Genomic DNA, 12,680 nt, shown 5'->3' on the forward strand with positions numbered 1-12,680 from the left:
TAGACCAGCCTGACTGTAGATGTCACTGTGTAAGACACAGTGACAGGGTTCCTCTGGATACAACTCTATTTCCTTACCCCTCAACTGTGATGTCAACTTGCCTGATTCAACTCTGCTTCCACAAAACAGTTATTTTTTGTTTTTCTATAGCTACACATAGAGGGGAGAATAAAAATATAAGGTTATTTTGTTTTTCCTTCATTTGTGTTTGATAAAACCCCAAGTTCATGTTTGAGTTTATCATTCCTTGAAAATCATTTAAGTATTTGAGAAGTAAGAGAGAGGGAGGACATTTTTATCTTCATGGGTTTGAAGACAGAAACTAGTGAGCCATCTTTTTAAATCAGTGTTGACACAATTTAAAGAGAATGAGAAAGAAAGATGGAACATTGGATTTCAATTTGTCTTCCCATATATACTAGAAGAAAAAATGGAGGAATTCCTAGGTTGAAAGACATATTCCTGGTATAGCTAAACATAGGGAATTGTAATGGACAATGAGAAAAACTTGACCATTTCTTCTCAAGTTTGGGTGCTTCACTTATTTTACTTCTTACCTGTCTATCTAGTAGTGTTCGGAGTGATATATGTAAATTTTTATTTGCCAGCATTTGAACTCCCTTCTCATGTGGGAGAGTTAGCCATGTGTAAGTTCTGGAAATCAAAAGGGTCATATGTGACCCTCTTAATCATGGCAGCTAGGGCACCGGCCTTGGCTCCGGACCTTAGAAGCTCCTACTTGGGCTTTGAGGGGCTGCCTGGACTTGAGAGTCAGCTTCCTCACTGATAGCTCCATGACTTTTGGCCAGGTGCTTGGTCTCTGTGAGCCTCCTGTCCCAACCTGTAAAATGGAGCACTTTCTTTCTTTCTTTCTTTTTTTTAAATTTATTTTTATTGTAAACAAATGAGATACATGTTGTTTCTCTTTGTACATGGAGTAACAGCATACCATTTACGTAATCACACATTTACATAGGGTAATGGTGTTTGATTCATTGTTATTTTTTCCTTCCCCTCCACTCCTCCCACCTCTCTTTTCCCTCTATATAGTCCCTCCTGCCTCCATTCTTGCTCCCCTCCTACCCCCCCATTATGTGTCATCATCCACTTATCAGCGAGATCATTCGTCCTTTGGCTTTTTGAGATTGGCTTATCTCACTTAGCATGATATTCTCCAATTTCATCCATTTGCCTGCAAATGCCATAATTTTATTATTCTTTATAGCTGAGTAATATTCCATTGTATATATATACCACAGTTTCTTTATCCATTCATCAATTGAAGGACATCTATGTTGGTTCCACAATCTGGCTATTGTGAATTGAGCAGCTATGAACATTGATGTGGCTGTATCTCTGTAGTATGCTGATTTTAAGTCCTTTGGGTATAGGCCAAGGAGTGGGATAGCTGGGACAAATGGTGGGTCCGTTCCAAGTTTTCTAAGGAATCTCCATACTGCTTCCAGAGTGGCTGCACTAATTTGTAGGCCCACCAGCAATGTATGAGTGTACCTTTTCCCCCACATCCTCTCCAACACCTATTGTTGCTTGTATTCTTGATAATCGCCATAGCACTTACTTTCTTAAGAGGCTCATGGTGAGGATGAGGTGAGACAAAGGTCACTTGCTTAGGACCTGGCTCGATCAGTCGCAAGCTCTCAAGGTGGACTCTTCCAGGGCTGGGGCCTGTCAGGCAGCAATACAGGGGCAATCTAGAATTTTCCTGGCATTGGCAGTGTCTTGTACCCAATGTCTGGTGGTGATTTTGTAACCGAGTAGTTCCTTTTACATGACCCTGATGGTGGATTCCTTTGGTCTGGTTATTCTCCAAATTTTTGGCCTTGCGTTTTTGTGAGCTGCTTAGTGAACTTCCAGAAAATTCCTTTCTGCTTTATGATTGCCTACCCAGATGGTTATAGTCTGTGACCATTGAATAAAGGCCTGACTATTGTGTCAGATTGTTTTACTTTGGTTTCATTTGTTCCAGTCTTTTCCCCATAAGAAAATCTTCTCAACAACAAAGACCCTACCTTTTGTTTGTCTTGGCCATGGTGTTTTGTGTTGTACTAAGTCCCAAGCCAGCACTTTCTTCCTCTCCTGGCACTTGAGAGGCGCAGAGGTGGGCTGAGGAATTTCCAAGGCATGTTGAATGAAGAGTGAGTGAAGGAAGCATTTCACGGTCACTATCTGGCTCAGAGCTTTGACATTGTTGAGCCATGCTGTCAAACCTCTAATCACCTATCTTGTTTCAGGCTTCTGGTTACAGGAGGTAGAAATTTCCATAGTTTTTGTTATTTTGATAGGGTATTCTGTAATCATAGCCAATTACATTCTGATATTAAGATGAAGCAACTCCTGCTCCCAGATTCTCTCTATTTTTTCCCTTTTAACCATCTACTGCCGAAGAAGTACTTGCCATGTTTTTGAGAAGTGATTTGCTAGGTTCTCTTGGAAACAAAGATTAATTCATGAGAGTTTCAAATGGCTCATCAAAAACCAGTGCCATTTCCTTTAATTCAGGGGGATTTCTTTCTGTGATACTGAAGATGAGAGTAGAGGGTGTAAAAAGCCAACGAAACACAAGATGGAAGCAAATGCTGTGATTTCAGAATGGAGATGTTTTGAAAGAACTTTTGCAGAATTTTTGCATCAGTTAATTATCCCACTAATTAAACCATAATAAGGCATTGATGTGGATTTTACATATTTAGAAAATGAAAAACACATGATAATTTTTTTTCCTGTTTAAGTCTGAACTGCCTCAATGGTCTGTTTTTACAGAGGTATTTCAGAAAACAGTCTGAGCCAACCTGGGACAAAGAATTTGAGCATGCATAGCGTATGCTTGAAAGAATTCCCTCAGAGCTTTTATCTGACCACCAACCTGAAATGCTGGTCACAAGCCAGTGCATCTCTCCATGTTGTCTCTTGTCAAGGGATGCTGAATTGTAGTGCAGCCAGATGAGAAAAGGAGGCAAATTTTAATAATATCCAGTCTGAGATGCCATCAGCAAGATGACATTTCCTGGAAAGACCTATGTCATTACAGCATTATTATTTGTAAAGATTTGCTTGATACGATCAACAAAGAAAAAGTAAATTATCCAAATGGAACTTCTGGCAGGGAACTATAATTCTCATTAAAACAGGCATTCGTGGGCCAAACACACTTGAGTAAACACTGAAGATGAACTCGATGTCAGAAAGGAGGGGCTGTTGGTGGAGACCACATGAATTTGTAAGGCCAAGGAATTCTGGTTTCACCCTCTTAGAGCAAATAAAAGCAGCCTGGCCTTTGCCAAACTTCTCAGCAACCTTAGCCAGGGTTGATATTTATGGAAAATTTAAAAGTCAGAATAACATCGTTTACATGATGTCATGTGCTTTATCACTGCCATCTTTTAGATACTCAGATATAGTGGCATACTCTCTGGAGCTCTGGTCTTTCAGAAAAAAATACCCGGAAGAGCATGAGGGGGAGGGATACAACATTTTCAGTTCACTGCCAGGAGGTCACCAGGCCTTAAAGATAACGGGTTAGGAGGTCGTCAAGCTTTAAAGATAAAAGGATAGAGGGGAGAGACTGCTTCTGACTCTCAGTTTGCCAATGAGAAAAATGTGGTTCAATGACATGGATGGGTTAGTTAGAAAAGAGTCTGTAGATAATTTCCCAAAACATACCCATTTTTTAATAGTTTGGATAGTTGCCTTTTAAAAATTCATAAGATAAAAAACAATAAAATTTTAAATTAGGTAGCTGAATTGGTTCCAATACCAATGTCTGATAAATTCCTGCCAATTCCTGCCATAATAAATGCCAAGGAACTGGACGGACACTTAACAGAAGAAGACACACAGGTGACTAATAAATATATGAAAAAGTGTTCAACATCTCTAGTCATTAGAGAAATGCAAATTAAAACAACTCTAAGATTTCATCTTACTCCAATTAGAATGGCTATTATCAAGAACACAAACAATAATAGATGTTGGTGTGGATGTGGGGAAAAAGGCACACTTGTACATGGCTGGTGAAGTTGCAAATTGGTGCAGCCACTCTGGAAAGCAGTATGGAGAATCCTCAGAAAACTTGGAATGGACTCATCTTTTGACCCAGTTATCCCACTCCTCAGTTTATACCCAAAGGACCTAAAATCAGCAAACTACAGTAATACAGCCACATCGATGTTTATAGCAGCTCAGTTCACAATAGCTAGATTGTGGAACCAACTTAGATGCCCTTCAACAGATGAATGGATAAAGAAACTCTGGTATATGTACACAATGGAATACTATTCAGCCATAAAAAGAATAATATTATGGCATTTGCAAATAAATGGATGGAATTGGAGAATATCATGCTAAGTGAAATAAGCCAAGCCCAAAAAACCAAAGGCTGAATGTTTTCCCTGATAAGTGGAGAATGATATATAACAGGAGTGAGGGTGGAGTGAGAGAAGAATGGGGGAACTTTAGAATATGTAGAAAGAAATGAGAGGGAGTGGGTATGAAAAATGGTGGAATGAGGCAGACATCATTACCCTATATACATGAATGATTACATGAATGGTATGAATCTACATTGTGTACAACCATAGAAATGAAATGATGTACCCCATTTGTATACAATGAATCAAAATGCAGTTTGTAAAAAATTAAAAGCTAAATAAAAAATAATAAGAAATGGAAAACACAGCCATATCAAAAAAAGCTAATATTATTTTCCAAATATTCCTGTATAAATGTAGGATTTGCATGTCCTCGATGGTCAATGATTTAACTCAAGTCATATTTGATCCAAATCATAAATAGAAGACAGTAGGGTCTGAGTGACATTTTTTAAATAAATATAAAAGTATTGAGACAACTCATTTTTCCCTAAAAAAGTAATTTAATGGATAAAAATAAGAAACATATTCTGCCTTAATTTTAAAAACATTAATAAATTATATTGCTGCTCATCTTCCAGATTTTACACTTAAGAAATAGATCATCTTGAATGATACTCTCCATCTGCAAAAGAGGCAACAGATTCACTCGGGGGCTTGTTCAAAAAATAAAACTTTTTACAAAAAAGTCCTGAATCTACTGATGTGATGGATCCAAGAGCCACATGCTTATAGATAATATGTTATGAATTTATAAATTAACTTTTCAAATTTTTTTTCAAATTTATGATTGACAGATTATAAGAGATTATCAGAGGGCAGGCTCTCTTACACTACTGGGAAAAGTTCTTTTTAGGGCAGTCCAAAACACAAAACTCTCTGCACTTGGGCGTATGTACAGGTGATATAAATAAATATGTTCATAAACACACACACACACACACACACACACACACACACTACTTTGTATCTAGTCCAGATTCTCTAATATTTGTTGAACTGGAATATAAAAATAAATGGTCACAAAGGGACCTGAGCCTTGGGAACCAACTGACCCACCTGCAGGCTTGGATGCTCTTTGTGTGTTGCGGCTCTCGTACTATATTGATAAAGACTAGCTGGCCCAGGTTACACTTAAACATGGTTGTGGTCCAAACCTGGAGCTACCTGAAACTCAAAGGACAACAGGACAGAGAGCTCTGGGAATCCTGCCCTCTTGCCTGGTTGTTTCACTTTTGCAGACAATGTACTCCCCATAGATGAGAGAGAAAAAAAAAAAGTTCTGAATTTCAGGATTCACTTGGGTAACTTTTTAACACCTGCATTAGGAAACACTTAAGCTCACTCAACATTTTCCACATTCTGCATTTTCTTCACCTCATATACAAAACATGGTCTTCCCATGGGGCCCTTCTCACTGGGCTGAACTCAGAGCCCAGTTATTACCTTGGTAAATGAATCTGGGCAAAGTTTCCCCTTTCAGGACTGAGGCTGCACTTAGAAAGGAGAAGAATCCAGTGGAGCTAGACAGCCTGATGTGCTCGTACAAACATCTGTGACTGTATTTCATTGATTCTGCACATTTTTTTTTTACTGTAAGTATCTCTAGAGCAAGGATGCTTGCATCAATCTGTAGTATCTTATAGTCTATAAAATACAGTTTGACAGCACTTTCCAATAACAGCAATAATGCCATTCCCTTGGAGATCCCTCAGATTCCACTGGGTTCTATTGCTACAGCACTTGAAAGTGTCCCTCAATAGCTGTTTTCTATATGTTCAGAGTCCTGTGAATTGCTATGTGGTTTTCCATTCTTATAAGCCTCGATGATCTTGATTAGGACAGCATATGGTTTGGACATGATATGGTTTGGAGGTGTTCCCCAAAAGCTCATATGTGAGACAATGCAAGAAGATTCACGGCCCAAGATCAAAGCAGGGGATGAACCCCAGATGGGCCAGCTCAAAGTTCTGGGTTCAGCTCAGGAAACTGCCATGCCAAACCCTCTAGATCTGTCAGAATTTCAGAGCTTACCAGTGTTCGAGGACATTAGCCATCACATCAAAGAAGTGGGAGGCCAACTGGTGAAGAAAGTCAATGCCATCTTTCAGCTGGACATCACCAAAGATGGTAAGACCATTCTGCAGTGGACCATTGACTGAAGAATGGTTCTGGGGACATGTATCCAGGATCTTCCAGGTTCCCAGCAGACACTGTCTTCACAATTCCAGAGTCTGTCTTTATGGAGTTAGTTTTGGGCAAAATGAATCCACAGAAGGCTTTCCTGGCTGGCAAGTTCAAAGTGAGTGGCAAAGTTCTGCTTGGCCAGAAGCTGGAGAGAGTGTTCAAGGACTGGGCTAAATTTTAAGCATGCAACAATACCAAGAAAAAAGATTAAAACTTCTCTCTGGTTATAATGTCAGGTGGAAATCATGCTTAAATTGAAGATTAAAGTAAAAAGTATCCAATATTTTTACTCAAATTCTTCCTATGCAACTTTGATTAATTTTACTGCTGATGTGTATATTTGCAGGGGCAAAAAAAAAAAAGAAAGAAGATTCACGGAAGAAATGATTGGTTCAGAAGAGCCTTAACCCAATCAGTAAAATAATCACGTGGTGGGATTAACTGAGTGGTAACTGAAGGCAGGTGGGGTGTGATGGGAGGAGGTGGGCATTGGGGGCGTGGCTGTGGGGGTATATATTTTGTCTCTGGCTAGTGGAGTCTCTTTCTCTGCTTTCTGATCATCATGTGAGCTGCTTCCCTTTGCCCCGCTCTCCTGCCATGGTGTTCAACTGCACCTCAAGACCTGAGGAATGGAGCCAAACTTTATGGACTAAGACCTCTGAAACTGTGAGCCCTCAAATAAATTTCTCTGCCCTAAAATTGTTCTGGTTAGATCTTTTAGTCTCAACAGTGAAGAAACTGACTAAAATAGGACAGATACAGGCTGGCTTTTATTTTGTTGTCATCGTTTGCTTGTTTTTGAAGGCTAATTTCTCATTTTTCGCCGGTGACAGTAATGGCACAAAGGAATTTTGGGTAATACCTATTTAGTGGTTGACAGTAGCAGGTGCCATGGGAAGCATTTGAAATATATGAAATCATTCAATTTACACAAGAGGAAGGTGCAATTATTATTGCCGTGTAACAGTGGATGCAATGGAAGCCCAGAGAGGTCAAGCAACTGGACTTGTGAGTAAGAATTGGAGCAGGGATTTGAAGCCCCTGCTCCTGCCCTGCATCCTGGCCACCTAAGATTTATAATAGCACATAGGCTGCTGGAGTCAACCCTCAAGCCGATACCACCCAGAGCGACTATCACTGTATTATTAACTTGTTGTGTGATTTGGTTTGTGTTCTGAGGTCTGTTTTCAGGGCCATAAGAAAAACTCAACAGATTTTGACTGTGTCCAGCTGAAAAGCCCCCTGGATGTGATGATTGGTCAGGATGTGGAAGGCAGGTCTACAGTGGCCACCTGTGTTTTTACTTCCCTTTGCTTGGGTATTTTTGTGAATGACCACACCTGTGTAATTACCTTCACTAGTCAACCCTATAATTAAAAATTTCCTCAGCCTTTTCCAAAAATAGGTGTTGGCTATTTGGAAAGTTGAATCCAACCTCAAAGGACAAAGAATTTTTCCTCCACTGAAAAATTCTGAAAGAGTCCGCTGTGGTCTGTGAAGGTGACTGGAGAAGAGCTCTCCCTCCCACGAGGCTCGACAGAGAGAGCTGGTCAGAGACGGTGTTGGTTTTCTTGGATGGACTCATTTAATTGTAGACATGCTCTTGGGATGTTCAAGGAATGGGCGTTTATTTTTAAATATGGGTTGTTTTATGGTTAGAACACGTAAATTACTTAAAATAGGATTAACCTCTTTGGACGTGTCAGAGATGATTGAATGACATTCCTGTCACATGCTCACATTCTTTGGGAAAGTGAAGGAATACATTTTCTTTTTGGTTTTTAGTATATCCACAGTTGGTGGGATGGAGTTTGGTTTTCTGTCCTAAAGTTCTATGTTTTGCAATTATTTTGGATCACAATCATGTCTAAAAGTAATTCTCCTAAAAAAAAAAAAAAGGAAAATTCTACCTTATCCTATGAATGTAAAAAAGAAAATGGATTCTATTTGAACAATTGACCAATGTGCTATTATTTCCCTTTTTCTGGTGTGTGTGTATGTGGGGGGGGTAAGCGCACAACTTTTATTAATATTTTTATGCACTGAGATTTCCAGAAAGTAGTTTAGAACTTAGGGGCTTTTTATACCCTAAGGAAATAAGAAGGCATGGTAACTAGTTTAGGATTTGGATTGACCAAAGAAGAATGGAGTTCCTAGAGCTAGGTGCCATGATAAAGTTGGAAATGTTATAGTTAAAAAAAAAAAAAAAAAAAATAGCTGGGCGCCAGGACACATGTCTGTAATCCCAGTACCTCGGGAGGCCGAGGCAGGAGGATTGTAAGTTCAAAGCCAGCCTCAGCAAAAGCAAGGCGCTAAGCAACTCATGAGACCTGTCTTTAAATAAAAGACAAAATAGGGCTGGGGATGTGGCTCAGTGGTCGAGTGCCCCTGAATTCAATCCCAGTACCACAAAAAAAAAAAAAAAAAAAGAGCACCCAGTTACAGAGGCAGCATAGGACTGTCCTATATATTAACCTTGCTAGAAAAAAAAAATTGAAAAAATTCTAGAAAAAGTCAATTAGACACTTCAAGAATTTTTTTGTTTGTAATTTTTCTTTTCAACTAGCTTTGAGTGAGAAGTATGGGAACACAGGGGTGAAGGCATGGGAGATGAGAACTCATCATTAAGGTCTGTGAGGCCAGCATGGTGGCACTTCCCTGTAATCCCAGAGACTCAGGAGGCTGAGGCAGGAGGATCCCAAGTTCCAGGCCACCCTGGGCAATTTAGTGAGACCCTGTCTCAAATGACTTTCAGATTGCTTTGTTCACAGGGTGTATGTTCCTTTTGTTTTACTTTGTTCGTCTTTTAATCTATCAAGTAGATATTTAAAAACTCAAATTGTTAAAGAATTTTTTTTTTTTTTTTTTGTATTGTCATTTTTTCCATGTGGCTGCCAACCGTGCCTTCCAGGTACATTGAGAGCTACAAACTATTCTTTTGGTACCTACTCAGCAAGGGCTCACTCTTTCCCTGGGTCGACAGGATGGGATAATGAGATAGAAGCATGCTGGACTTTGTAGTGGTCACGTTGGGGACAGGAGTGTGGTCTATGCTCTTTTTTTTTTTTTACAATTTGCCAACCTATATGATCTGGGGTTGTGCAGGGCCCCCCAAAAATTACATCAAAGTCCCAGAAACATTTTAAGATCTTCAATCATCAGTCACTTTTATTCTTGAAAAATATTTCTATTTTTCTGGCAAAAACAGTTCCTCAGTTGTTAACTGTTTATTAAATGTCTGCCATGCCTACCAGGTATCATAATTGCATTTTATCCTGATTTCTCTGCCTTGGAGTATTGGATCTTGCCATTAATGCAAATGACATTTTAGATTTCCTCACACCTGAATTGGGCATGGTCGGGAGTGAGCTGGTTGGTTTGTTGTACTAATTTGGAAGGTTTCATCTTTTTAAAATTCAGGTTTTGATCAACTATAATTATGTGAAAGTGATTATATACTTTCAGTAGGGTAACCAAAGGCACTATCTCGTGCTGAGAAGAGTGAGTTTTTATTGTGTGCATGCGATTTATTGTAAGAGAAACCTACAAGGAAGTGAGAAAACAGCAAGAGAATAAGCAAGACGTGGCTTCAGAAGGAGCCCCAGGGTGGGTCTGCAGCATCCGTGGCATGTGGGAGTGTCAGGCCTGGAGCAGGGGACTTCTCTTGGTGGCGGCTGTGCAGGAGGCGCACACCTCCTTGGCAGTTGGTGACGATGCAGCTCCTGTGGGCAACTGAGGGCCACTAGCAGCCCTTGCTCACCATGGCTGGGACCAGCAGCACCTAGCTGGTACAGGAACCAGGGAGGGCACGTGATGCCTACAGTCACTGGGAGTGGGAAGTCCACAGTAATCACAAAGTGAGAAACTTCCACGTGGCTGCTCACTGCATTTTGTACTTATCTAATTTACTGACTCACTAGGGCAGTGCACATCCACCAGGGAAGGCGGATCTGACATCGCTGTGTGTATAAGGCAAAAAAAAAGGGGGTGGGGAAGCAAAATCTCACCATCACACATTTGAGAAGCTGAAGTTTGCTGCTCATTTAGTAAACCTGAGATCCAATCGGCCACCGTCTCCTAAACTGCTCTTAGTAACTTTTGGGGATGTAAATGGAGATTCGTTGGGGATTAAAATAACAACAACTAACACCTGTTTTTATTAGCAACTAGATGGCATGACTTTTTAAAAATAATTACTTATTTTGTTTATTTGATAAAATTCCAAAACAACTACACAGTGGTGTGAGAAATATTTAAAGAGGTAATCATATTGTCTCTACCCACTTCTGGTTACCACTGTTAATTAAGGCTTTAGTGTCATTCCATCCATTTTGATGTAAACATGCAAAACCAGCAGGACTTCATTTTCTACTTTTTAACAGAAAGAAGTGCCTTTTTAACAAAGCAAGCATATGACTTACTCTGGCCCAGGGCTCAGTTAGCAGACTCTGTGCTCACTCTGCTTTCAGAGGATAAGCAATTGACTTTGAAGCATGGGGTTAAAGATTACAGGATGTCTTCTCTGGTCAAGGAGGAAGCATACCCCTTGGCCACAAAGTTGCATTGTGAAGCTGACGCCCTTGACCATCAGGTCAGGCTTCAGGGTTTTAAAGTACTCAGGATCCTGAAGCCACTTTGGCAGAAAACTGAAGTTTTTATTTTTGATTTGAACCCTATCTTTGGAAAGCTATGGGTTGTTTTCACTCATGACTCTATGCAAAGGAAGCATAAACATTTCCCTTCTTGAAAACAAGTTGCTTTTTGTTTTTAACTTTAGTGGACATTACACTGAATCCCAGAGTCAATGAAGTACCTAGAACTGAAAGTGGCCCGTACAGATACAGACCACCCTCACTAGGCCTTTGGGTGTAGGGACGTGACCCTTGTCCATGCGTTGGCTTGTGGCAGGTGTTGAACTTCTGACGGCATGTCCAACCCCCTCACACTTTACTGGGCCGAATTCATGTTAAGTTCTGTTTTACTGACAAGGAAACTGAGGCTCAGAAATCTATGTAACTTGCTCAAGTTCATACAGTGGAATGTGGGCGCATCTGCCCTTGAATTGGACTTTGCTCCAAATGGCATGTGTCTTCCATTGCATCTCAGACACCCTTAATCCTGTGCCAGGGTTTTGCCAGCCAGGGGGAATGACAATTTACCCCACCTCAAACAACTCTGACCAGATACCGGTGGGAGAGGAGAGGACGGTTAACCAAGACTTACTTAAAAGGTCTCGGTGACGAGAAGGCTTGCAAGTTGAGAGACAGATTGGGGGTAGTTATGTGGTCTTAGACAAGCCACATAGCCTAACTGACCTTAGTCCTTTATTTGTGAATGAAGAATGTCAGCAATAGAATAATTAGTCCCAATACTAGCATTTATGACTCTGGTCAAGGAAGTCTGGAAGGAACAGTCATGTGAACTTGATTTTGAAGGGAGAAACAAAGGAGTTGTGGAAGGACAGTCCAGACGAGGGGAGTAACTTAAGTAGAGCTCAGAGATGAGTCCAGACAAGCCATATTCCTGAGGCAGTAATGGATGCATTCACCAGGTGGGGTACCATGCTCAGACAAAGGCCTGGAGGTCGGCCAATGGAGGAAGGATCTGGAGATCCGTGCTCAGCCCACTCATTGATCTGGGTCATCATTCATCTGTTCCCCTCACCCCCAGTTGAAAGCTTTTATTATTCGCTCTGAGAAGATGCATTGGAAACAATAGCTCTTAAAACGTAATGGCATGCTTGATAATAAGTGCTGCAAAGGCAGTTTCTCATTGACAAGGGAAAAGATGGAATGTGGGCGAGAGCTTTGGAAACATCCACGCATGGGCTGAGTTAGGACCTTTGAGCTTATCTCTCCTGCTAGCCCTGCCGGGTGTCGATTCCACTCAAGCGATGATGAAGGGCTGATTATACGTACACATGACATTATGGCTGGAAGCAGCCCACAGCCTAATGAGTCACGGGGTAAGGACTGAAGCCACTAGAGAAGGGCAATGGGACGTGAGCCATCAGGCCAGGCCAGAGGGACTGGAGAAGGCTTCCATGATTAGAACGTTCACACTGTGCCTTGAAAGGAAAGCAGATGGCAGGCATGACGAAGCATG

General features: G+C 40.7%; 1 pseudogene across 1 annotated transcript; it reads left to right on the forward strand.

Annotated features, from left to right (window-relative positions):
* The first annotated feature begins 6,214 nt into the window (after positions 1-6,214).
* On the forward strand, positions 6,215-6,756 carry LOC306667018 (SCP2 sterol-binding domain-containing protein 1-like; annotated as a pseudogene). The gene has a single exon. The product of its transcript is annotated as an SCP2 sterol-binding domain-containing protein 1-like (transcript).
* The last annotated feature ends 5,924 nt before the right edge of the window (positions 6,757-12,680 follow it).

This window comes from Sciurus vulgaris (assembly GCF_902686455.1).
Source record: "Sciurus vulgaris genome assembly, chromosome: 7".
In the NCBI taxonomy this organism is placed as follows: Eukaryota; Metazoa; Chordata; class Mammalia; order Rodentia; family Sciuridae; genus Sciurus; species Sciurus vulgaris.